Genomic DNA, 25930 nt, shown 5'->3' on the forward strand with positions numbered 1-25930 from the left:
AATAATTGTGTGATTTATTTTGTTTGCTGTTCTACTTACTTGAAATATATTATTTTTGGCAATTTGATTATGTCTTTTACATGGTTCATGATACCCCTATTTATTTTAACACAAAAAAGTTGGTTTTCAATTGGTGCTAATTGAGAACCATCTGGCATAAGTGAAGACTTCCTCCAGATGTGTAAACCATGCACTGTATCATTTGTACATTTCTTGATTAGCCGTAGATAATGAGGTGGAGCATAGTCTAATCCGTGTTCCCTAGGGAGCTTTCTGCCTGTTTGTATTAATGAATGGTACTGAAAAAAATAATTTAGAACCCTGGGTATTCTGGTGGTTCATTTTTAGTTCCAGTATTTGTCCTGAAGGTTTTTCTTAAAAATATTGATTCATCTCCCCATACTTTTAATGATTGAGCAGTGCATTTCTAGGAAAGGAATTTCTTTTTTTTGTTGGTGTTATATATTTGAAGAATTTCATTTTTCTCATGTCTTGATAAATCATGTTTTGTTTTATCTGTCACATTCAATTCATACCAGCAGAAGCTAATAATAGGACATAGAATGTGAGGATCAAATTATCTCTTATCTTGAAGGACACAGAATAAATGTAGTGTAAAATAAGAGTGTAATAATACTACTTTCATTTGTTACAAATGTTCAGTAACAGGAAGTCTGTAGGAAAAGATCAGGCAGAGTCTGAGAGAGGTGGCGCAGTGGTTAGAGTGCAGTACTGCAGCCACTTCAGCTGACTGCTATCTGCAGTTCGGCGGTTCAAATCTCACCGGCTCAGGGTTGACTCAGCCTTCCATCCTTCCGAGGTGGGTGAAATGAGGACCCAGACTGTGGGGGCGATATGCTGACTCTGTAAACCGCTTAGAGAGGCCTGAAAGGCCTATGAAGCGGTATATAAGTCTACTGCTATTGCTATTGCTATAACTGCTATTGCTACTGCTAGGTGTCATACGTCATGAGTTCCTGAGTGCCCATCTAAGTCCAGCCCAATTGAATGCCTTTTTATTCCCGTTCATTTCCCTTGATTGTTAATAGGTCAGATTTTTGTAGAGAGCTTAAGCTTGCAATAAATCTTTATACTCATTTGAGCTGCTGGAATCTCCTGATTTCTCTAGCGCTTGAGAAAACCCTTCCAATGAATCATATATTTTAGCTTGGCCCTGCCCAGATCCAAAACCATGTCCTACTTCAGTTTCTTTCTCTTCTCTCCACCAGAGGGAATGGTGACCTGCATAAAGTACCTTATAATGCTATAATATTGACACATAGAAAAAAGTAAAAAAAAAGTTATTTAAAAATGCTATTGTACGTTGTACAATATCATGAAAAATTATGCCAAAGAAAAACATGTTGATTCATTTTCTCATCAGTTATAACACTGCCTTTTCCAAAAAGGATAACTTATTTCCAAAAAAAACCCCCAATCTTTAATGTCTGAAATAATATCACTTTTCCATTTCTCAGAAAAATTCTTCTGACAGCCACCCATGCCTCATACAATAATCGTTTCTTCAAAGACAGAGTAAAAAAGTTTTGAGAAATAAGTCAGCATCAGTAACATTTAAGGATTCCGCTGTGAATCCAGTTAAAGAATACTAAAATGCTATTGCAAAAAGATATTAATGGTTCCATTAAACTCACATTTTGTTTTACTTCTCCAACAAAGATAATCTGATGGCTATCCTTTCAAATACATTATTTGGGTAGAAGAATTCTATTTTCTTGCAGCAATAAGTTAGATAGCAAACAGGGAAGCTGTGAAACTGAGACAGAAGGAGATAAATGCTACCTATTTCTCTTCTGCAGCTTTTGAGGTCCATCAGACGGCACAACGGCTGAGGCCTCTGAAAAATTCTGGAAGTTTTATTATCTGAAATTTTAATTTTTATCAGTACAAAATAAAGGACTGGCAATAGTGTTTTCCCCACACTACTAAATTGTTTCTGAGCACTGACTCCATTTCAAATCTCATTTGGATATCAATGGATAAATGTGTCACCGAGAACTGGTTGAAAGCATATTGCTTATGGCTACGGTCCTACTGGAAAAATAATTCACTTTCAAATATAGACGAATGGTTACAGAAAGTTTGATAGATAATGAAGATGAAAGCAAATCTCTTATATTTTAGACATAGGTATGGCTGCACAGGCGTTCTCTGGATTTAAAAAAAATATGCGCAACATAGTATGTGTGCATGTGAAATACACACAACAATAAAACAAATCTTTTGTAGATTTTATTGTAATTTCCTTCATTGCTGTGAGCCACCCTGAGGAGGGTGGCACACAAGTTTGATAAATTAATATTATCTCATATTGTTCTGACTTGAGAGATGAGGATGACTTTAATCCTGTTGGCCTTTCACAAGACCTTGAAGATCTGGGACGTGTTTCCTGGCTGTGGTGACATCTACGTTTATTTTATTTTTTTCTCAGCTGCCATAGATATTTAATTTTATACTGTGTTGTAACTGTTTTTAATTGTTTTGTGATTGTTCACTGCTCAAAGTCACTTGTTAGTCCTTGACTTACAACAGTCCATATTAGTAATTGTTTAAAGTTACAACAGCACTGAGACTCATGACCTTTTTTCACACTTATGATCCTTGCGACATCCCCACGGTCACATGATAAAAATTCAGACTTTTGGCAACTGACTCATATTTATTACAATCGTGTTACTAACTTAACAATGGCAGTTATTCACTTAACAACTGTTATAAGAAGGGCTGTAAAATGGAGCTAAACTCACTTAACAAATGTCTCACTTAGCAACAGAAATTTTGGGCTCAATTATGGTCATAAGTCAAGTTAATATATAAATATATATTAATGGAACAGGAATAAAACTGAGATTAGAAAAACTGCTAATGATCATGTAACTCTGAACCAGGTAATGGAACAATATTCAAAAGAACCTGGTCTTTTTCTTTTCTTTCTTTTCTTTTCTTTTCTTTTCTTTTCTTTTCTTTTCTTTTCTTTTCTTTTCTTTTCCTTTCCTTTCCTTTCCTTTCTTTTCTTTTCTTTCTTTCTTTCTTTCCTTCTTTCTTTCTTGCCTGCGTGTGTGGATTATTTTTCCAAATGTCAAATAAATAAGACCCCAAATTTATCAAATATCCTTTGAACGAGTAACTCACTCTATCCCAGAAAAGTGCTGTTTATCAATCAACTCACAGCAGTCAATGTGCATACATGTGCCTGGGAAAACAAGTAGGCATAATGGCAGTGGAGGAAGGCGGCCCTGATGCCCACAATGCTGCTAACAGCCTTCTGATTTATTCAGCTATTTTCAAAATGAACCTCCACTTTCTTACGAGAGGTTTTTTGTTTTTTTTTGATAGATTCTTTTTCACACTTGTGTGGGAGAGGGATTTAAACCCAGGCAAGGTAACTTCATAGGGCGAAGGGAACTCCTCCTCTCTATTAGGGCAGGCTGGATGGACGCACCTTCCCCACCTGGGGCTGGGAAAGAGGCATCCCACAGGTGAGTTAATTAGGGCAGCCACGGGTTGAACTCCTGCTGGGCGGCCAGAAAACAGCAGGCTTGTCACCCGGCTTGCTCTGAGTAGAGAAGGAAAGTGACTGATGATGAGTTTTGTTTCCGGTCCAGGTTCCTGGATTCTTCTTCCCGGGAATGAAAGTTTCTGTCGGCATGTATGGAGCTGAGCATCCGAAAACCTACTGGTGATTCTGTCATTAGTCCAAGCTGGATGGCATGGGGAGGGGGCAGTGGAGCTCACCCTGTTTGAGGCATCTCCCCCTTTTCTTTTCATTACCCCCCATAGAGGAAACCAGCGGTGAGCCATTATTCTTTCAGTCAAGCTGGGAAGAGCCACGGAAGATGGAGAGGCCGGCCGTTTAAAGAAGCAGCCCTCCAAATGTCAATTGCCAGGGAGCGATGGCTCCTGGGAGAGGACTTTCCTCCACTTCAGATTGGTCGTTTTTCACTGCGTTGATGTGGAGGAAGAGGTTATTAGAGCAGTCCTGGATGAAATATGGCTTCCAAGGAAGATACCACAGCTGTTAAATGTGATGTTTTAATGTCTCCCTGGCTAGAATATGCTACTCCATAGCAGGGAGTTAATCGTAAAAGATCTTACTTAACTTATTTTCGCATGAAATCTTTATCTGACAAAAATCACATATCCGAGCACATCCTCACAAATCAAGATTTACATTAGCACCGCATATTAAATAAAACATGGTGCCTTTTCTCTCCCTTTATTCAGCATCATGTGGCTATATAATTCAGCCCAGGGAAATAATAAAAGGAAATGAATCTGCAATTCTGGGCCATTTGACCAGATTGGATCCCTAGCAAAAGAGAAAACAGAGGAATTTGTATATGCGATGAACAAAATATTCTGCATGGAAAGGGGGGCAAAATGCAATAGGACACCAAAGGTTTGGAGAGTGCCTGGTAGATTCAGCTTGTTCTCATTCCTGCAGAGTGATGTATTTCCAAAATGCCTTTTTTTTTTTTTGAAGAAGCAATTAGTGAAATTAGTTATTGAGGTCTTCCTGGATGTTTGTTCTTTTTCTGTTGTCTGTCAATAATTAATTAAATTTGTACAGCACTACCCAATGATTCTGGGCAGTAAAGTAAAACTGTTTGTACAAATACAATAAAAACACGAATAAAGAATAAAAGATAGCAAAGGTGACAGAAACCAGACTGGAATGGACAAAAGTAACAAGCACCCCCAACCCATAGGGGGCTTCAGTGAACCTCACCAAAGGCTGGGCAAAGAGCCATGGCATTAGGACCCTTCAAAGTACCAGAAGGACAGAGGCCATCCAGATCTCAATGAAGGCAATCTGCACCATGAGTGCTAAGTCCTGTCCTAAGGGCCCACTGTGTTCTAGTGAGACATAACTCATTTGGTAATTTAAATCAATCTATCTGTCTGTCTATCTGTCTGTCTGTCTGTCGATCTATCTATCTATCTATCTATCTATCTATCTATCTATCTATCTATCTATCTATCTATCATCTATCTATCTATCTATCTATCTATCTATCATCTATCTATCTATTTATCTATCTATCTATCTATCTATCTATCTATTATCTATCTATCTATCAATCTATTCTATCTACTCTTATCCTATCTATCTATCTATCTATCTATTATCTATCTATCTATCTATCTATCTATCTATCTATCTATCTATTATCTATCTATCTATCTATCTATCTATCTATCTATCTATCTATATCATCTATCTATCTATCTATCTATCTATCTATCTATTTATCTATCTATCATCTATCTATCTATCTATCTATCTATCTATCTATTATCTATCTATCTATCTATCTATCTATCTATCTATCATCTATCTATCTATCTATCTATCTATCTATCTATCTATCTATCTATCATCTATCTATCTATTTATCTATCTATCTATTTATTTATCTATCTATCTATCATCTATCTATTATCTATCTATCTATCTATCTATCTATCTATCTATCTATTATCTATCTATCTATCTATCTATCTATCTATCTATCTATCTATCTATCTATCTATCTATCTATCTATTTATCATCTATCTATTATCTATCTATCTATCTATCTATCTATCATATATCTATCTATCTATCTATCTATCATCTATCTATCTATCTATTTATCTATCTATCTATTTATTTATCTATCTATCTATCATCTATCTATTATCTATCTATCTATATATCTATCTATCTATCTATCTATTATCTATCTATCTATCTATCTATCTATCTATTTATCATCTATCTATTATCTATCTATCTATCTATCTATCTATCTATCATATATCTATCTATCTATCTATCTATCTATCTATCTATCTATCTATCTATCTATCTATCTGTAATTTCTAAGCTATAGAGTTGTCAATTTGTTCAAATGTATGTATGTATATATGTATCAGTAGTAGGTTGCAGGCGGTACGCCCCAGTATGGACGTACTGGAGTCAGCCCAGAGCACCGGATAGCATTCCGGTGCTCTGGAGGGCCCACTCTCCCACCTGAGTTCCTTACCTGTCTTTTAAGGCTTCCACGCTTCCGTGCATGAACATGGTGTGTACAGCATCTGCGCGACACTCCGGTGAGCAGCTGGAGTGTCGCAGAGGCTTGTGGAAGGCTTGCTGACAGGCAGGATGCATGCGCATGATGCATGAGTGTGCACGCACAACACACTTGTACATGTGGGTAATACCAGGGCCGTTCCAACCATACCAGTTGGAATTAAATCTGGAACCCACCACTGGTATGTATGTATGTATGTATGTATGTATGTATGTATGTATGTATGTATGTATATGCGGTGGCTCAGACAGTTTTTTCCCTCAAACTTAACATCAATTAAACTGATTTCTAAATCTAATATTTATAAATAATTTCTCTCAAAAACCTTTAAATCCAGAGAGCAGAAGAAACCACGTTAATTCTGCCCTTTAGAAAGGTTTTATTTTTATTATTTGCATTCTGGAATTATAGATACTTCTGAAACGTTTCAGTGGAAAGTGACAGCATTCTTTAATGGAATAAAACTGAATAATTGTCTTCATGGATAATATGGTGATATATGATACATCAAAGAAAAAGAAGGGCAAGATACCAAACTTTGTGCAGAATTAGATTAATGAATTTGGGCTCCTACCATCAGTATTATAGAAAGCAACGACAAACATTATGAGCTTCTTAGATACGGCCAAGAATTAAGATAAGTATATGCAAGAAAACGTAACCTAGATACAGTCATTCAGCTCAAAACCTCCTATCTTATTTTTGGGAATTGAAACCTGTCTTTACATCTCTAATGTGCCCATTATACCAATCAACCCAATAATTAACAATATCAGTATTCATTAATTCAGAAGTGCTTACTAAGCTTACTACTTATTTAAGCCCAGCTTTTTACTAAAAATAAAACAGTCTGAAGAACTCGGAAGAGTATTTAGGTAGTATGTGACATTTCAATATTTTAAAAAGGGAGAGTACATTTTTTTCAGATTCCCCATAGTCCATATTAACATATATTCTCACTTTCCTCAAGCAAAAGATAAGACACAGAGGAACAAGTTGGAAAGAAAGAGAGTGTATTGTATAGTACTGTATAGTAAACATATAGGTCTTTAACTGTAAGCTGTAATATATGCTTACCAGTGAGAAGAAATATCAGAACACTTTAACTCTAGCGGAGAGCCTTGTTCCACTTAACCCAGCCTATGGGAAACCATAGCCGGTCACAAGCCCGGATAAATGGGGAGTGTTGGTTCCCGTGGCGACGGAACCGTGAAACAAGCTGAGAACCCAATGGCAGGACAACACACGGATAAACAACTCTGTAATCCATGACGTTCTGCCTTTGGCCTTCACAATGCAACGGTCACTGCCTTGTGGACGTTGACATTTACGAAGATTAAGTCCAAGTAAGTCCTTGTTCCACTTCAGATTCCAAATTAAGTGAGATTATATATACACTTCTATAACCGGATCAACTAAATCCGAAAACCCTCTGAAAACCAAGATAGCAAGTTTACAATAAATGTAATAGGGCATCATAGTCACTGGCTACTGTACCCAAGTACTAATTCAGATCTTGGAGTAATTAAAGAAGTCAGTGATACTTTCTACTTCAGAGCAAACACAATAATCAACTGGACAAGAAGTATTCAAAAGCCCCAGTTAATCTCCCAAGAAGCTTCCATACAGTCTCAGTAGCCCTTTCTCTTGCTAATAGGATTATGCTCAAACCATCATTTGCTTTGATCAAGTTGTACAACTCCACACTCAGGTGTTCAGTAGGATAGATTTATTGTTTCAATCAACAAGAGAAAAGAAACATGCATGTTGAATTTGAGAAAGATAATCAAGTTTTTATCTAACTCTTTGAACTGCCTTTCCTCAGAGGTTTTCTTGGTATCTAAATTTCCTTGCACCTGGTTGCCTTGGTTAAAAATGGGCACAACTGAAAGAAGGACTTCCAGAAAGATTTAAATACCTGTGAAGTTCTTGCTACACAGAGTTAGATTTTTCACAAATTCATGTGTCAGCAGAGATATGCAAACTGGAAATTATCCCCCTAGATGTTTATAATAGTGCTATCTGAGTTTGTGGATTTATTTCACAATTCTAAATCTTTTTTAATTCCTTAGAAGAAAAGTCCTGGTTTCAAATTAATACAGATCAATAAATTACAGTCATCCTGTCTGATTTTTTTAAAAAAATATTTGTGTGTATTTATTTGATGGGGCTCATATTCTACTCCAATTCAAAGAACTTTGAGTGGGGAGGACACTGCAAAGCATTAGGGGCTGAGGATGTGACAGTGGCAGTTTCCACTTGTCTCGGTACCCATCATCAAAAACAAGACCTAACATCTGAACATCTACAGAACTGTGACTTCAATTGCCTGTAGAACAGGAGTGTCGAACCTGTGGGATAGATGAGTCACCCCAGTTTAACAAAGGGGGGGAAGTCATGATACGTCATGTGATGACAATGTGATGCCGCGGGTTTGACACCCCTCCTGTAGAACATTGTGACACTAGCCACCTCATCTCCATTGCTCTGAATTTGTGGGACCAAGATATAGGGAACTCGTTTACTCCCAATTTCAAAAAATACATTTTTACATCAATTTTATTTATTTTTTAAGTTATTTATGTATTTGCTTTAGAAATAAAAATAGCTTAAGTTGAGAGTATGGGTATGTGTGTGTATAAGTGTATATTTGTGTATGCACATGTGTGCACAGATGATTGACGGTTGCTTTCCTGAACAGAAAGTGGAAGGGCACATTATCTGGGGACAATATGTAGACTGCAGTGGTTTATAAGCAGGTATCTCAGTCCAGACACAATTTTCTTAAACTAGCTTAGAGTCAAACTGGCATCAGCATAGGATAGGGGCAATTTAAGGTTGCAATGCAGATATGTCCATAATTTAAATATATAAATGCATAACTACATAATTGTCACATGTACAAATCTTTATTTGTAAGATCTATTTCTTACCTCCCTCCATAGTTTCAAAGTTATTCAATGGGCACAAATGGATATCACAGAGATGCTAAAAAAATAAAGGGGCCGTTGTATGTTGGGGTCAAGCATAAGCAAAACGGAAGGTCAGTCATAAAAGGGAAAAGCCATTCCTGCACATAGACAAACACACTCAGATAGAGAAGGAAGAAATATATATATATATATATATTGCTATCACTATAGCAGTTCCTAATTTGTCCCTGTTCGGTTGCTTCACTCAGCTTGCCAACACTGAATAACGTTTGGGGTGAGTTATTGTGCAGGGCACATGCAATAAATATTGCAGTTGGATTCATTGAATTGCCTGGGAGCACTTAATATAGTTAAAATAGAAAATGAAGAACAGAGCATGAACTGGAAGGATAGAAGCCTGATACAGGGAAAGAATGAACCAGACACCTCCAATTCTGTTTACTTAAATATGAAGATACAGCGCTTTACAGGATAGCTTGAATAATGCTTATGTTCCCATTCCTGGTGATGCATAGCACTGCAGAGCCATTCATAATGAACTTGATTTAAAATAGCAAATAAGCAGCTCCCAGGCAGCTTTCAAATTATGTTTCTTACAAGCATTACCCTGAAAGCTTTTCTTTCATTTTCTGCGTTATAAATTAGATTCCAAACCTCTTTTCTTCGTCATCCTCTTCTCCACGGATCAGCCCTTTCTAAATTATAGCCACAAATACAGAAAAAGCTATTTCCAGAAAGGAAGAAAAAAAAAAAGTACAATTGGAAGTTCAATCATATTGAATATATGGATCAAAAAATAACTTCATTATACACACACACACACACACATTTTCCTATGCCAACGTCAACTTACTAGACCTTATGAGATTGAAATTGCCTGACAAAGAAACTTTGTAAAAGGTATTGGATTATCAAATGGACTATATGCATGTATCACGGGTAGGTTCCAGCAGTCACTACTGCCGGTTTGCTCGTGGGTGGCCACATGCGTGTGCATGCCCATGCATAGTATAATAAAAATTGTTCTGTGCATGCGCAGAAGCAAAAAAACAAGATGGCGGCACCCAGAGAACTAGTTCAGGGGCATGGCAGGCCTGTGTTGCTGCTGGTTCCAACAAATCAGGTCGCCAAACTACTACTACTATTTATCAGCACAAATACAACACAAATGTAACAAAGGCAACAGTAAAAATATTGGGTTTCTGTCTGGATGGTTTCTTGTGATGAGCCGATAGACAGAGAATGGAAGCAGTTAGCTTCCTCCCATATTTGGGCATACCGGGGGTTGTGACACTAAATACATATCTCTATCTCTATCTCTATCTCTATCTCTATCTCTATCTCTATCTCTATCTCTATCTCTATCTCTATCTCTATCTATCTCTCTCTCTCTCTCTCTCTCTCTCTCTCTCTCTCTCTCTCTGTCTATCATCTATCTATCTATCTATCTATCTATCTATCTATCTATCTATCTATCTATCTATCTATCTATCTACCTACCTACCTACCTACCTACCTACCTACCTACCTACCTACCTACCTACCTATCTATCTATCTATCTATCTATCTATCTATCTATCTATCTATTCTGTCTGTGTGTGTCTGTGTGTGTGTGTGTAAACTAGAGCAGGTCACTTCTTGCCTCCAGCATTGGAATTATTTGAGGGGAAGAGTTTAGTTCACATTTTTTATGGTTCAGATGTTTGAGGAAAATAGAAGATTTGGAAGCTTTTTAAAACAAATGTTGAAACAAGGGTGAGCATCTGATGCCCTCTAGAAGTTTTACACTTGAACACCCACCAGTTTCTGGTGGCATGATCTCTGCAAGCAAAGACTGTGGCAGCTAGAAGCAAAATATCTAGAAAGTCCTGGTTTTAAAGATTAATTCTGGCACTTTCTTGTAGGACATAATCCGCTTCTATTTGGGATTTACCATTACTTTTTATTACAGTAAATAAAGCAATTTTCTCTCATTTGAAAACTGAAATATACCTTGATCAAACTTAGATGTCATTGGATCAACATTTTTTCTTTTGTTTTGAATCTAGGTATAAGGGCAGTGGCTCGGTGACTACGATGCTGAGCTTGTTGATCAGAAGGTTGGCAGTTTGGTGGTTCGAATCCCTAGTCTTGCATAATGGAGTAAGCTCCCGTTCCTTGTCCCAGCTTCTGCCAACCTAGCAGTTCGAAAGATGTAAAAATGCAAGTAGAAAAATAGGGAGAACCTTGGTGGGAAGGTAACTGTGTTCCGTGTCCCTTTGGTGTTTAGTCATGCCAGCCACATGACCACAGAGACATCTTCGGACAGCGCTGGCTCTTCGGTTTGAAACAGAGATGAGTACCACCCCCTAGAGTCAGGAACAACTAGCACATATGTGCAAGAGGAACCTTTACCTTTCATAAGGGTAATTAGATCATTTGTTTTTCTGAGAGAACAGTCCAATATTTTTTTTTACCAGATTGTTCTTTTCTTTTCTTTTTTTGCAAATTATTTGTGGGGATCAAAGATTGATTATACTCACATCAAGTTCATAAGGATTCGAAAATTATTTAACAAACAGGATTTAGTGGATGCAGTTGTGTTTGTAAGTGTGATGTTAACCTTCCATTATAATTTCAGTTATCGTGCATTTGTGAAATTATATTTACAGACTAATACTGTTGTCTTCTTTGGTAAATAAATAGGAAAAATGTTACAGAAAGTATTAGACTACATAGGCAACTTATATGAGAATTCTTGAATCAATTTTCCAATTCAAGAATACACTCATCCGTTCCCATGCTCTTGCATCACGTTAAGACTGTCGAATTGTTAACTCAAACTATCTAGAAAGCGCCAGGAGAGTTTCTTTGGATCTTAGACACTTCACATATCCAATAATACTAATGACTGAACAATTGTAAATTCTTAAGAAACGTGTTGGGGGGGGGGACTACACTGCATACCTTAAATCCCTTTTAATTAGGCAGTTACTGCAGAGAAAATAATTGGTTTAGGATTTTCAGACTGTGAGGAAAGGCACTAGCTACAGGTACTCTGTTTATTGTACATGTTAAAATAATTGCTACCTCGTGTTTTTCAGTCTTGCACTAAAATCACTTAAAAATGTTTACTTTATAAAAGATATGAATGTATGGCCAGAACAGAATAGAATAACAGAATTAGAAGGGAACCTGGGGGTTATCTAGTTAACCCCCTGCTCAAGGAGGAGACCCTAAACCATTTCTGACTGATAGCAATCCAGTATCTTCTTGAAAGCTTCCAGTGATGAGGCTCCCACAACTTCTGAAGGCAAACTGTTCCATTGGTTGATTATTCTCACTGTCAGAAAGTTCCTCCTTATTTCTAGGTTGAATCTCTCCTTGATCAGTTTCCATCCATTCTTCCTTGCCTGGCCTTCAGGTGCTTTGGAAAATAGGTTGACCCCCTGTTAATGCAATTTAGGATTGCACTGGCCTTTTTGGCTGCCGATGCACATTGTTGGCTCATATTGAATTGGTTGTTCACTAAGAACCAAGATCCCTCTCACAGTTACTGATATTAAGCCTGGTTTCTCCCAATCTATATGTCTACTTTTGGCTTTTCTTGCCTAAGTGTAGGACTTTACTTTTCTCTACATTGAATTTCATTTTGCTAATTAGGCCCCAGTGTTCAAGTCTGGGGTTGGCTGTTACTACTACCAGGTTACTATCATCTGCAAATTTGATAAGTTCCCCAGGGTCTAAAATTGGGCATGACTCACTTAACAACTGGCTTGCTTAATAATAGAAATTCTATTCCCAACCGTGGTCATAAATCAAAGACTACATGTAGCCTAAACAATACTCCATCTTCCTTTAGGAGGCTAACTATCAACAAGTCTCAGATTCATATAAAGGTAGCAAAGCATTATCTCAAATCTTAACTTTCTGGAATGATCTCCTGTCCTACAGGTCAACGGTTTGCAACCTTTCTGGTTTTGTGGACCGGGAGTGGGAAAGAAGGGATGGTTCTGGGGCAAGGAATGGGCGTGCACACTCATTTGCGTGAGTGGCAGGCACACACATCCGCCACTCGCACAAATGGAACTTTGCATGCAAGTGGGTGCCCTGCTACTCGCACAAGTAGAGCTGTGCACACGAGCTTACTCGCCCATTGCTTGCACAGCCTAGTTCCAAAAGGGCCGTGGGCTGCTACCAGGCTGCAGCCCAGAGGTTGGGGACCCCCTGCTACAGGTATCTCAGGTTCCCTCGCCTGGAAGGACATTAATTTTTATCCCCCCCCCCAATATTTGTGTGCTTGGTTTCCTAGTTGTTAAGCTATTTCTTCTATTGCTTTAATATTTCACCACCATACTTTATGCTGCTTAAACACCTGTGACTTCTAGGAACTGCAGTCTAATTTCTCTGGAAAGGTTATTTTATGTAATTGTTGCAAAAGCAAGATTTGAGAATCTGGGATTTTCTCTCAAGTAAAAAGGCTGAAGCCTCTTACTCCTACTCACCCCTTCTTTAGTTATAGACATCAGTATCAACAAGTTCATTCAAGATGAGAAGATAGAATGTAAAACATCTTATGAAAGCTACAGGGTGGGGGGGGGGGGAATCTACAAAAGGCATTTTTCAAGGTTTGTTTTTTCCCCCAAACGCCTCCGATTCTGCCCTGCAATAACCCCCACACATCCAAAGTTGCTGAACTCATAATCCCCGGTGTGAGCAAGATAATGTGGCCTGAACTCTGGATGAAGCTAAGAGGTTCCTCACACCAAGACAGTAAAGGAGATGCCCATTCGCAATTTAAGTGTGAGCGAAATACAGCAGTGCAAATGGCAAAATATAAGAAGTTATTGCTGGAGTGAATTCTATGCATATGAATCATTTCCTTCGCATGATTCCTAGTCAAATTCAAATATTTCCAAAGCCCCATAAATATGTCATTTGAAGGAACTATTTGAAAATACAGAAAATGAGCCTGGCACTTAGCAATCAGAGAATTCCAATTTATAAATCACATTTTCACTTATTGTGCTGGTAATGACTGTTTTACCACTGCAAAATGCAGCAATCATTCTGGGTACTTGCCAAAAGCCGGACTGGAAGAGAAATACAATTAGGGGTATTTTATTCCTGTTTCGTACAGGATATTGACTTTTAAAATACGCACCCGGCACTTTGATTCTCTTGAGGGCTTGAAACAATGGACCCATTCGCTTGTTCAGGATGGTGTAGACTTTTGATTATTACTGAACTTTCCCCTCTGGTAGTTTAGCACACATTGAAATCCACATTATGTTCTTAAACTCCCCTACAGCATAGTTCTAAGAGCTTTGGCTGTTGTTATTCAGTCACTAATCGTGTCTGATTCTTTGTGATCTCATGGAGCATAGCATGCAGAGGTGGGTTGCTTCCGGTTTGGCCCGGATCGGGCGAACCAGTAGCGGCAGTGGTGGGAGGCTCTGCCCACCCGCCCGGATGCTTCTGCGCATGCGCAGAAGCGTCATGCACAGCTGAGCGAACCGGTAATAAAAAAAATGGAAGCCCACCACTGATAGGATGCCAGGCACCCCTATCCTCTACCATCTCCCAGAGTTGCCCAAATCTATGTTCATTGTGCCAGTGACACTGCCGAACCATTTATCTGCCATTTCCTTCTGCTTTTGCCTTCAGTCTTTCCAGGGGTGGGTTTCTTGCCCCGTTCCAACTGGTTCGGTTAGAACGGGGCCGGCGGCGTCCTCGTGCACGCGCGCAGTGCACGGATGCGTACTAGTGCCTGTGCGATGCTCCAGCTGCTCCTGGAGGATCACGCAGGCACTGTATGCGTTTTGCGCATGTGTGGAAGCGCAGAACTCGTCAAAACCGGGTAAGAAACGCGGGCGGGTGGGTGGATCCTTCGGCGTCCCCGGAAGTTACTTACTTCTGGGTTCGCCGACCAACCGGTTCGCAGAGACCTCCGCGAACCGCCTGAAACCCACCCCTGAGTCTTTCCCAACCTCAGGGCCTTTTCCAGTGAGTCCTCTCTTCTCATTTGAGTTTCAAGGTTCAGAATCTGTCCTTTTGAAGAACAATCAGGATTTTCTTTAGAATTAAAATTATAAGAACTTCAAATCTCACATTTTGTTCAATATTAGACATGGACTTCTTTTTTAACTTCTCTATCAGGCTCTGACCTACGTGTTCTGGGGAGTCTTAAAACTTCCTTGTGTGCTTACTTTGTTTCAGAAATCATCCACAACTAATCAACATTGAAAAGAGTAAAAAAAAAACCTCCATTACTAGAAAACACAATATTATTTCTTCTTTTTCTGTTGCGTGTGTGCGTCAGCTACCTGGAAGCAAGGAAACCTCTCCAATATGTGTGTCCCATGAGTTTATATTAACACATATAAAAATGAAAGGGTCAGTGGATTGCAAATATGCTATTTTGCGCTGGAGAGGCCAAGTAAGTTTGAAAAGATCCCGTTCAGGATGAATGCAAACAATCATGGCTCTAATCATAGCAAGTGCGTGATCGAGTATCCTGCACTTGCTATCTCATAAAGAGTCTTCGGGTTTTCTTTTAACTTCAGCAAGTTGTTCATGAAAGGAAAGTTTTAAAAACCACACTAATTTCTTTGGTATGCCCAAAGAAGCGTTTGAAACCGAGCTTACTTTTTCTCATAGGCAGATTGTTGATATGCCAACGGTCCTGATTACATCTTTCATTTCACTAGTGAACTATCTAAAGAACATTATCATTTTCAAAATTGTACTCCCCACTAGTTATTCTCCCTCCCTCCCTCCCTCCCTCCCTCCCACCTTCAACCATCTTGACTGTTTTGCTCCATTCTTCTATATTAAAATCGTGAAGCTTTCTTAATACCACTTTTTACTAGTCTACCATTTCAGGGGCTTTAGGATTTACTGAATAAGCTAATATTCCCCAGCCATAACTCAAGAGCTACAGTAAGCTCAAAAGATTGAGGCTAATATCCTGCTTAAGAACTTCAAATCCACTTAAATATAGAGATGTTATTATCAAAGGTGTGGAGATTTGTGACTGCAGCTAGCGTGTAATTTGCTAGTTTTGTTTGGCGCGTGGGATGACAATCAGACAGATAACTGACATATGCATCCCACCCACCCCTTTTAGCAGTAGGAAGCATTAAAGTTAGGGATATGGAGGTGGAAGGCCTCAAAGAAGGAGTTATCAACTTATTTGTTGTTCCAAATCTCATCAGGCCTTTATTCATTCTGCTTCTACAATGCTATTGCTGGGAGTTCTTTTCTAAAAATGGCATGTGGCATTTCAAGAGAATATCTCTTTTGTTCAACAGGAAACAGCACGAGTTACAGCCTACTATTTGTAGCCCAGGTAATTTGGAAGGTACTACAAGATATGTGCAAACTATCTTTTATGCCCAGAACTCATGGAGTGAGAGAAATAGGGGGGAAAAAACATGCACTACCCATGTGTCACACACTGGAGCCCTTGATTTCCAGGAGCAAAATATCTATCTATCATCTATCATCTATCATCTATCATCTATCAATCATCTATCATCTATCTATCTATCTATCTATCTATCTATCTATCTATCTATCTATCTATCTATCTATCTATCTATCTATCATCTATCCATCCATCCATCCATCCCTCCAGTCACAAAAGATTGCCTGACCCTGCAATACTGCAATTGTCATAAATATGAATCAGTGCCAAGAGCCAAGGTGGCACAGTGGTTAAATGCAGCACTGCAGGCTACTGCTAGATCAGCAGTTCAGCGGTTCAAATCTCACCGGCTCAGGGTTGACTCAGCCTTCCATCCTTCCGAGGTGGGTAAAATGAGGACCCGGATTGTTGGGGGCAATATGCTGACTCTCTGTAAAACCGCTTAGAGAGGCCTGAAAGCCCTATGAAGCGGTATATAAGTCTACTGCTATAGTGGCCAAGCCTCTGAATTTTAATCACTTGGCCATGGAAAATTCTCACTACCTACCCTACGTGACCTGTGGTGCGATAAGAGTTAAATTTCAAGTTCCACATCTCTCCTTATTACCACAGCCTTGTCAGCCATAATTTCGTATCGTCCCTCCTTCCCTTGAGACCAAAGTTAATCCCTTTTGAACCCTTTCCCCTCCTGCCTGCTCTGGCTCCATTTTTGGGAGGGAGAAGGTTGACAGTGGAATGGAAATGGCAATCCACTCTACCCCTCCAAAGCAAATTGCAATGGACGGCAACTCCTTCTCCCCCCTCCTTAAACTAGCTTTTAAGCCTTTAATTTATAGGATTGATCTTTTGTTTCTTCCACCAAACCTCATTAAAGTATAATGAGAAAATCTTTAGCAGAAAGGTTGGAGCAAATATGCTGCTGCCAGCATATTACTCTCTGCGATTTCTATTCCCCTCCACCCCCTGACACACTTTGGGTGATGGTTGTTTTCTGGCACGGGATTGATTTTATATATGTTTCCAGAGGGTTCGGGTTTTTTTTTTTGGCGATTTCTGTAATTAGATTCAAGCTATATATGCAAATTTCCCAAACCCAACGGCACATGGAATTCAACGCAGGAGCTGCAGCGTGGGGAGAAATACGCCTTGTATCATCGTAAGGTATTCAGTGTTATAGAACTATTTGGTCAGAGGAAAAGTAACCCATCAAGACCTTTTTCGGAAGGATCAGCAGAGAATGATTCTGTTCAGAACTTCTCTATTTCGGACCTCCAGCTACAACCTGTTCTTACTTCACTTTACAAAAGTGGCCGCAATTTCCCCCCACTCAGGAGCCACACTCTATTTATGTGAAGCCCCCATAGGTTCTGTGAGGCTGAGCCTATGGCTCCTGTGCCACAGGGGGTACGCAGAGCCTTCCCTGCGGGCGGGCGAGTCATTGCCCCAGCTCAGCTCCATCAGGCATGCTTGCATGCCTCCCACCAGCTGGCTGCACATGCACTGGGGGGTGGGACCATGTGGGGGTCACACATGCATGCAGGGAGGGTGGAGCACATGCGGGGGGCATGGGGGGGTCGCACGCACATTGCATCATGGGTGTGCGTGTGCATGCTTTTGTCACACGACGGCAAACAGGTTAGCCATCGCTGACCTAGGAGATGTGAGAGTGTCATTCTGTTTGCTGTCTTCTTTGGCCAAGATTGTTAAAGGCAAGATAACTACGTATAGAGGTAATCCTCAACTTACAGCAGTTCATTTAGTGACCGTTGAAAGTAACAACGGCCCTGAGAAAAGTGACTTATGACTGCTTATCACAGTTACGGCCTTTGCCGCATTCCCATGATCGGGTGATCAAAACACAGAGGCTTGGCAACTGGTTCATACTTACGACCGTTGCTGTGTCCCGAGGTTGCGTTATCTCCTTTTGCAACCTTCTAACCAACAAAGTCAATGGAGGAAGCCAGATTCCCTTCACATCCATGTCACTGGCTTCTTAACTGCCCAGATCCATAAAAAGACACAAAATTTAACAGGATCTGAACCAAAGGACAATAACAGACTATTTCAATTACCAGAGTTTAGTGCGCAATTTGTCAATATTGGTTCTTAGTAAACTTAACTTGCCTCCAATTTTGAAAGCCTATCCTGAAAGCTTTAGGTGAATCTTCTAGAAAATGGCATCTCATTTGCTTTCCCAGTTGGCTCTTCCGGTTGTAGCCGTCAGCATTTCAGAAGATGATTCGAAACTGATTACCTATTCTCCCAAATTTCTGCCATTCTTCTAGGTAGAGAGGGCTATGTTTCAAAGCTTAAAATTATCAGTTTATTTTGTTTTAATTCTAAATGTCACTATTATTAATTACTGTAAGCAACTCTTAATATCACAGGGCAGAAAAATTGAGTTAACCCTGCAGAAAAGAGAAAGGATGAAAAGATACTAACCTGTATATCTGCTTTTGCGCCATTAATGCACATATTTCTTATCTCTTAAAAGGAAAAAAAATGTCAAAAAAAATCAAACTAGGTATCCTGGCTTGGTGTGAATGTGCTCACTTACTTTCTTATTATCAGTATGTTACATTTAACCATCTTCTTCTTGCTGCACAAATGTCTGGGACAAAACAGAATGTTTCCCCCAACACTAAAGTATTATTAGACTTAGAGGGTGATGATGCTGGAGGATGGTTGGTAATCTTGGTCAAGGTCAATCTTGGTAAATAAGAAATAGATGAGAATTGACAAGATAATTCTCTTCAGCGCCTATGATTTAAACCTTTGAAGGGATGGAGCTGCCTTCTGCCCTTCCAATATGCATGTGGAAGAGGAGGGCTACATGAGAGATGGAAGGCCTAATGTTTTTATGCTGTGAAATTCAATCTAGATATGATAGATGTCAGCAATAACTTGCTTTGAGCCCTTGGGGCCAAGGCAGGCTATAAATCTAAATAAACACCCGTTGCTTGCTTCATTTTATTGTACCCAAACACAACACAACTGGATAAATCAGACTTTCTGAATGAAAAAGAGGTCACCACTCAACTACGAACCCTACTCAAGTTGTCTGGAGAAAATCCCAAACTAATCTTGGTCACTTCATTTAAAAGGGTCCAAAGTATTTAATTTGTCATTAGGAATTTCATCAGCCGGATACCCTGAAAAGCCATTGTGTCATATAGACAGAGGTTTGATTTGTGATGTAATTTCCTTGGTTACACAAATTGTTTATTTATTTATACCCCACCTTTATTATTTTTATAAATAACTCAAGGCAGTGAACACCCCAACTACATGAGCCTCGGTGGTGCAGTGGTTAGAGTGCTGATTGCCGGCTACCATCGGCTGCCGGATGCCTGCAATTTGGCAGTTCAAATCCCACCAGGGTCAAGGTTGACTCAGCCTTCCATCCTTCCAAGGTGGGTGGAATGAGGACCCAAATTGTTGGGGGCAAGAGGCTGACTCTGTAAATCGCTTAGAGAGGGCCGTAAAGCAGTATATAAGTCTAAGTGCTATTGGTAAGTGCTATCCCTACTTCTCCTTCCTCTTCCTACTTTCTGCAGAACAACAACCCTGTGAGGTTGGGCTGAGAGAGAAAATAGCTGCCACAAAGTCACACAATCAGCTTTCATGCCTAAGGTTGGAGTAGAACTCAGGGTCTTCCATCTTTTAGCCTGAAAACTACTATATCAAGCTGACTGTCAGATGAATAGTTTATCCTCAATATATCATTTCTGCAATCTTTACCACTTCAGCTAAAGGAATGTTGGCACATTTTGAAATGAAGGGAGGAATGTCAAAAGAAACTAAGATTATTATTATTTTTTTTACATTAAGCAAAATGGAGGTTCAGTCTTAGGAAAAACTAGACAACTTTTTTCCCCATATAAGCTAGATTTCCTCATTGACTGGCAACACCTCCCAGCCAACCCTACTTCACTGAGAGGCATGCAAGTTTCCCCCTTATCCTTCTTTCACCAGCTGTTAAAGAGATTTCAAACGTTGGCCTTCTTCCCAAAGCAACCATTGGTTGCTCACTTTGCTGTCAACATATTGGCCACGAGGACCAGAGGGAGTTGGGGAAGAGGGTGGAGACACCCTCTCCCACCTTCCCTGGCACTTTCTGTACTACAACCATGCGTAGTATTCAGCAGAACCAGTAGAGGAAATTTTGAGTACTTCGGAGAATTGGAAAAAACCACCTCTGACTGGTCCTGCCCCCATCCATTCTCTGCCTCCCGAGTCCCAGCTGATCAGGAGGAAATGGGGATTTTGCAGTATCCTTTCCCTGGAGTGGGGAGGAATGGAGATATTACCATATTCTTCACCTGGAGTGGGAAGGGAAGGGAGATTTTACAGTATTCTTCCCCTGCCATGCCCACCAAGGCATGCCACATCCACAGAACCGGTAGTAAAAAAAAACATTGAATCCCACCAACATCTTTCTGGGGATTGAACCATTTGTATACTGTTTCTGCATTCTTATTTTAGCATTAGGTAGGTGATTAAAATTTCCTTCCTTCCTTCCTTCCTTCCTTCCTTCCTTCCTTCCTTCCTTCCTTCCTCCCTCCCTCCCTCCCTCCCTCCCTCCCTCCTCTCTCCCTCCCTCCTTCTTACCTCCCTCAGAAAATCAATTAAACAATAATGTTCATGCAGTCGGTTTGGGGGATGAAATGCATCTCCTGGCTCAATTAATGTGAGCAGTTATTGAACTGTTATCAGTATCTGAACTAATATTTAGTCAGCAAACAGACAAGTTTATCTGAGGTCATATAATCAGCTGCAACGGGGATGCCTAAACTTAAAATAATTAAAACAATAGAGGCAATATGGTATTTTGTAGTCACCAAGAACTTATTAATAGGGGGAATATTTCAAATGGAACAAAATTCCAAAATTAATTAGTATTAAAATTAGGTCTACCCACTGAAAGACAGATGTGCTCGCTGGAAAGTGGTTCTTAAATTATTCGGTTTGCATAAATGACTCTTCCCAGCATGAGTGTAAAATGTTTTGAAATATCTTAGGTCATTTTTATGGTTTAACCAATGTCTTTCATAAGATGTGAGCCAGAAGAAATCCAGCACCGTCCCCCATCCCCCCTTTGCAGGAACAGAAAAGAAATGAAACAATGCTGGGAATTGCGGTTGCCAAGCAAGACTCATCGTAAAACACAGCATAGGAGCAGGGAGTGTGAGACACCAGAAACCAGTGTGTCACTGCTACACTTTTTAGGTGTGCAAGATGAATGCCTGCAGAAACTGCTGGGGTAACAAGTTACATGAGGAAAACAATTGCACTTCATAAAAAAGGAAGGCATTTTTGGAACGGTAAATCACTGTGGCCAAACTAGACTTCCCATATTCCAGACTAAAATATTGTACTATTTGGACATAAACGCAAATCAACAAAGGTCATTATGATCCAAGGACCTCAATTAATTGCATTCTACCAGCGATATAATTCTTACAAGTCTTATTTCCTAAAAGAAGAAACCCTCCATCCTTCGCATCTGTGCAGCAAGGTCAATCCTGAAAGAAAATTAATTCTGTTTATTTAGCCTTTCCGCTCCAAAATAAACAAAAATAGCATAGCTTCTTGCAGGTCAAGAATATACCCATATAACGTGTTTCACATGCCCAGATCCTAGTAATACACAAGCTGAGAAACAGAACCACTCCACGATAAGCCATTCATAAATCAAACCCCTGTGTAGCCAAAAGACAATGGGAAGATCAGACAATGTTTACATTTATCATGGGGCAAAACCAAATTAAATTTGGTTCTGAAAAAGGTGATGGTGACCCCCAGTTTCTTTGAGGTTTTAAGAAGGGATTAGACAGATTCACAGGTGGGCACGATGGTTATAGATGTCTGCAAGTGTGGCTCTCCGTACTAATTGCTGAGATACTACAAGGGGTTATTGCACCCGTTTCTTCCCCAGAGATGTTTGTTGGACACTTTGGAGGAGAGGATGTTTGATCTGCTGCAACCGAGCCCTTTTCATGTTCTTATCAAAGGATTCTGTAGATTATTTATTCAGTAACAAGGTTTCAAAAATAAAAGGTTAGAGTTAAAAGGGCCTGGTTTTCAAGGGAATGTTGAGCCACACATGCCAGCCTTCCAGCTGAGAATAATGTCCCCGCTGTAGGAATGGTTGTTAGGAGATTTGGAAAATCTCAAATGAGAAAGGAAAGCATCTCAAACATGGGGGAAGAAGGGACATCAAAGCCTGCTCAACATGGACCCAACTGTTTGCTACCTCTTCTTTTTTTTTCTCCATAAACAGAAATATAGCAGGAATTTAAGGAGCTTCAAGGGAAACAATTCTTTCCTGTATATCTTGTACCAGTGAGCTGGCATGGTCACACTTCAATTCAGAGGCCACGGAGAAGATGAGTCATATATTCTCTTTCAATTAATTGTATTTCATGTTGTCCCTTAAGTCTTCACCCCACCTTAACATCGTTGTACTTATTGTTATCCTCTGCATTTGATTCAATTAACAGAAGCCGTGGGAGGCAAATGCAATTCGGAATGAACCAGGAAATAAAGAACAATTCCTGACACGGAGAGCTTCTGAATTCTAGAAGCATAACGTCACTCTTGGTTAGACTTTAAAGATACATACAGAGGCAGGCCGAAGGGTTGTCGAGGTTCAAGTGTGCAGAAAGGCAGGATTGGTTTTTCTTCAAGGTCATTGGAAATTTTGCATATTTCAAAAGATTACTAGCCTGTATCAGCATTCCCAGCCCTCTGGAACGATCTGCCCCCTGAAATCCGGACCCTCCCCACTCTCTCGGCCTTCCGGAAGTCTGTTAAGACCTGGCTGTTCCAGCAGGCCTGTGGCTGCTGATCTTGATTGACCTTCAGCCCCACTAAGATCGAGTGCATGTTGTGTCCTTTTTTAATTCGTTCTGCCTTATATTTTAAATTTTTAATATCTTCTCTTTTAAACTGTTTTTATGTAAGCCTCCCGGAGTCCTCCGGGATTGGGCGGCATACAAATCCATTAAAATTGAAATTGAAATTCATTTCATGCTAAAGAGCGATAGGGAAATAAGGAGCTGAATGACTCCATTCCAAACCCATTCTTGAGTTCAATAGTGAGATATAATTAATAATTCAGAAAAGGAGGACTTAAATCCATTGATTCATCATTACATATTTTTATGCTGTGGGACATTGGGTTGAAGGGGTGCGTCAAAACCAGCAAGATGGAAGGCAAGGCTCACCCTTCTACCTGCATCACAGGTATGTTTAAATGTGGCAGGGCTTAAACCGTGATGCTCTGACTGCCATTTCAACATTTTCTTTTACATCATCTCCTCCAGTTCCTATGATTATACTGCCATTCATTAATCAAATCCAATTTTATGGGAGAACAAATCCAGCATCAAAGTAGATCAAAGATCAGTGGAAAGAAAGAGAGACCGGATCAAAAGCTGTGAAAGACAATTGAAACGAAGAATAATTGAAATATAAAAACAGAGGTTGCCTCCTCACCAAGTTTGCTTCTAGGAACTGATAAATCATTCATTTAAAGAGAAAGGCGGCACAAGTGGATTGCGGTTAAGATGGCATAGCATGGATATGATAAGACTCAAGTGATTAGGTAACTGATGAAATTTTCAGAGTTAAACCCTTGCATCCCTTCTTCCAACTGGATTATGATATGAAAACTCCTGACATTACAAAACCCAAAAATCCACCCACAGTGGAGATATGAAAAGGTTTCTATCCAGCTATCACACAGACACAAACGTGTGTGTGTATGTTGATGATGGGGCAAACATCAATCAAGTTATTTGCAATTCAATTTTCTCTGTAATGTGAAGCTTGAGATATATTAAAAATAAGAACTCACAAAGTTTGGAACAAATCTTTATCTTTATCTGTATTCAGCAGCAGTGGGTTCCAGATCCTCTTCCAACTGGTCCGGTTGGAACGGGTCCGGCGTCACCCACATGGACATGCGCGGCGCACAGATGTGTTGTACTTGCCTGCGACGCTTCCGCAAGCCTCGGTGATGCTCCAGCTGCTCAGCAGAGCATTACGCAGGAACCGTATGCGCCATGTGCATGTGCGGAAGCGCCAAAGGCTTTAAAGGACAGGTAAGGAGCTCGGGCAGGTGGGGTGGACCCTCCAGAGCACCGTACTGGAACAGGCTCCAGGACGCCCATACCGAGGTGTACTGCCTGCAACCCACCACTGGTATTCAGTGACATAAACTTTTGGTTTAATGCAAAAGTATAAAATATCTGAAACTGAAAATTCCACTCAGGTCTTCTAGAAACTGAAATACACACACATGCTATTTTATATATGACTTCATATATGTAATCTGAAACAACTTTACTGAGGATGTGACCTCCCACAGTTTGCTGTGATATTGTACCTTCTTCAAGAGTTGGTAGCTAAACCTCTGAAGAACTTCTGCATAATTAAAAAATATATAAAATTTTCCAAAGCTCCCCCAGTATCTTTTATAAACAAACGTAGGGAGGGAGAGATAAGTCTAGAGATTTGGGGATCTCTGTCCAATCTAGATTTTGCTGATATTGTTATAGTTAACTGAATGTTAAGCTTTTCGTACATGCTTCTTAGAATTCAGAATTTCAGATCTCATAACACTCAGAAGTATCATTAGCAAAAGGTCCAAGGGCTACAAATGAAAGCATTCTTCCTCTTTATGTATGGCTTTGTTTAAATAGGTTTTGTGGAACATGCAATAATGACTTGCTAAACAGGTAATATGAAGACACATTTTAGAAATCTATATTCACAAATGAGGTTTACCCGAATTAAAATAAATCTTATTTTGGCTCTGCCTAATGTGAGGTTTTAAAGCCAGATGCTTCTAATGCAATTCTTCACCTTTATTTCATAGAAATCGAACTAAAACATTATGATAGACTTGTTGTCTGTGTGATGTGATTATTCAAGAACATTCCACATTGCCACAATGCTTAACCGATCATATGATCTTCAGTATGACTAGGGTAGCCCATAATAGAATGGTTGAATAAAAAAGCTATTTACAGCAATCATTTTATGCAAAATCAGACCACCTAATTAATACGTCAAAATTAACCATGGTACTCAACTTATCACAATTGGAACCAGAATTTCCACTACTAAGCAAGGAGGTTTTAAACGAGTCACTCCCAATTTTACAACTATTTCTTTTTCACAGTTGAGTGAATCTGATATTAAATGAATCTAGGTTTCCCCATCGACTTTGCATGCCAGAAGCTATCAGGGAAGGTGGCAAATGGTGATCACATGATCTCAGGAGGCTGCAACTATACATGCCAGTTGCCATGCAAATAGCAATAGCAGTTAGACTTATATACCGCTTCATAGGGCTTTCAGCCCTCTCTAAGCGGTTTACAGAGTCAGCATATCGCCCCCAACAACAATCCGGGTCCTCATTTTACCCACCTCGGAAGGATGGAAGGCTGAGTCAACCCTGAGCCAGTGAGATTTGAACAG

The sequence above is a fragment of the Thamnophis sirtalis genome, unplaced genomic scaffold, assembly GCF_051295495.1.
Source record: "Thamnophis sirtalis isolate CommonGarterSnake01/CBP01778 unplaced genomic scaffold, rThaSir2_p1.2 scaffold_2, whole genome shotgun sequence".
Classification (NCBI taxonomy): domain Eukaryota; kingdom Metazoa; phylum Chordata; class Lepidosauria; order Squamata; family Natricidae; genus Thamnophis; species Thamnophis sirtalis.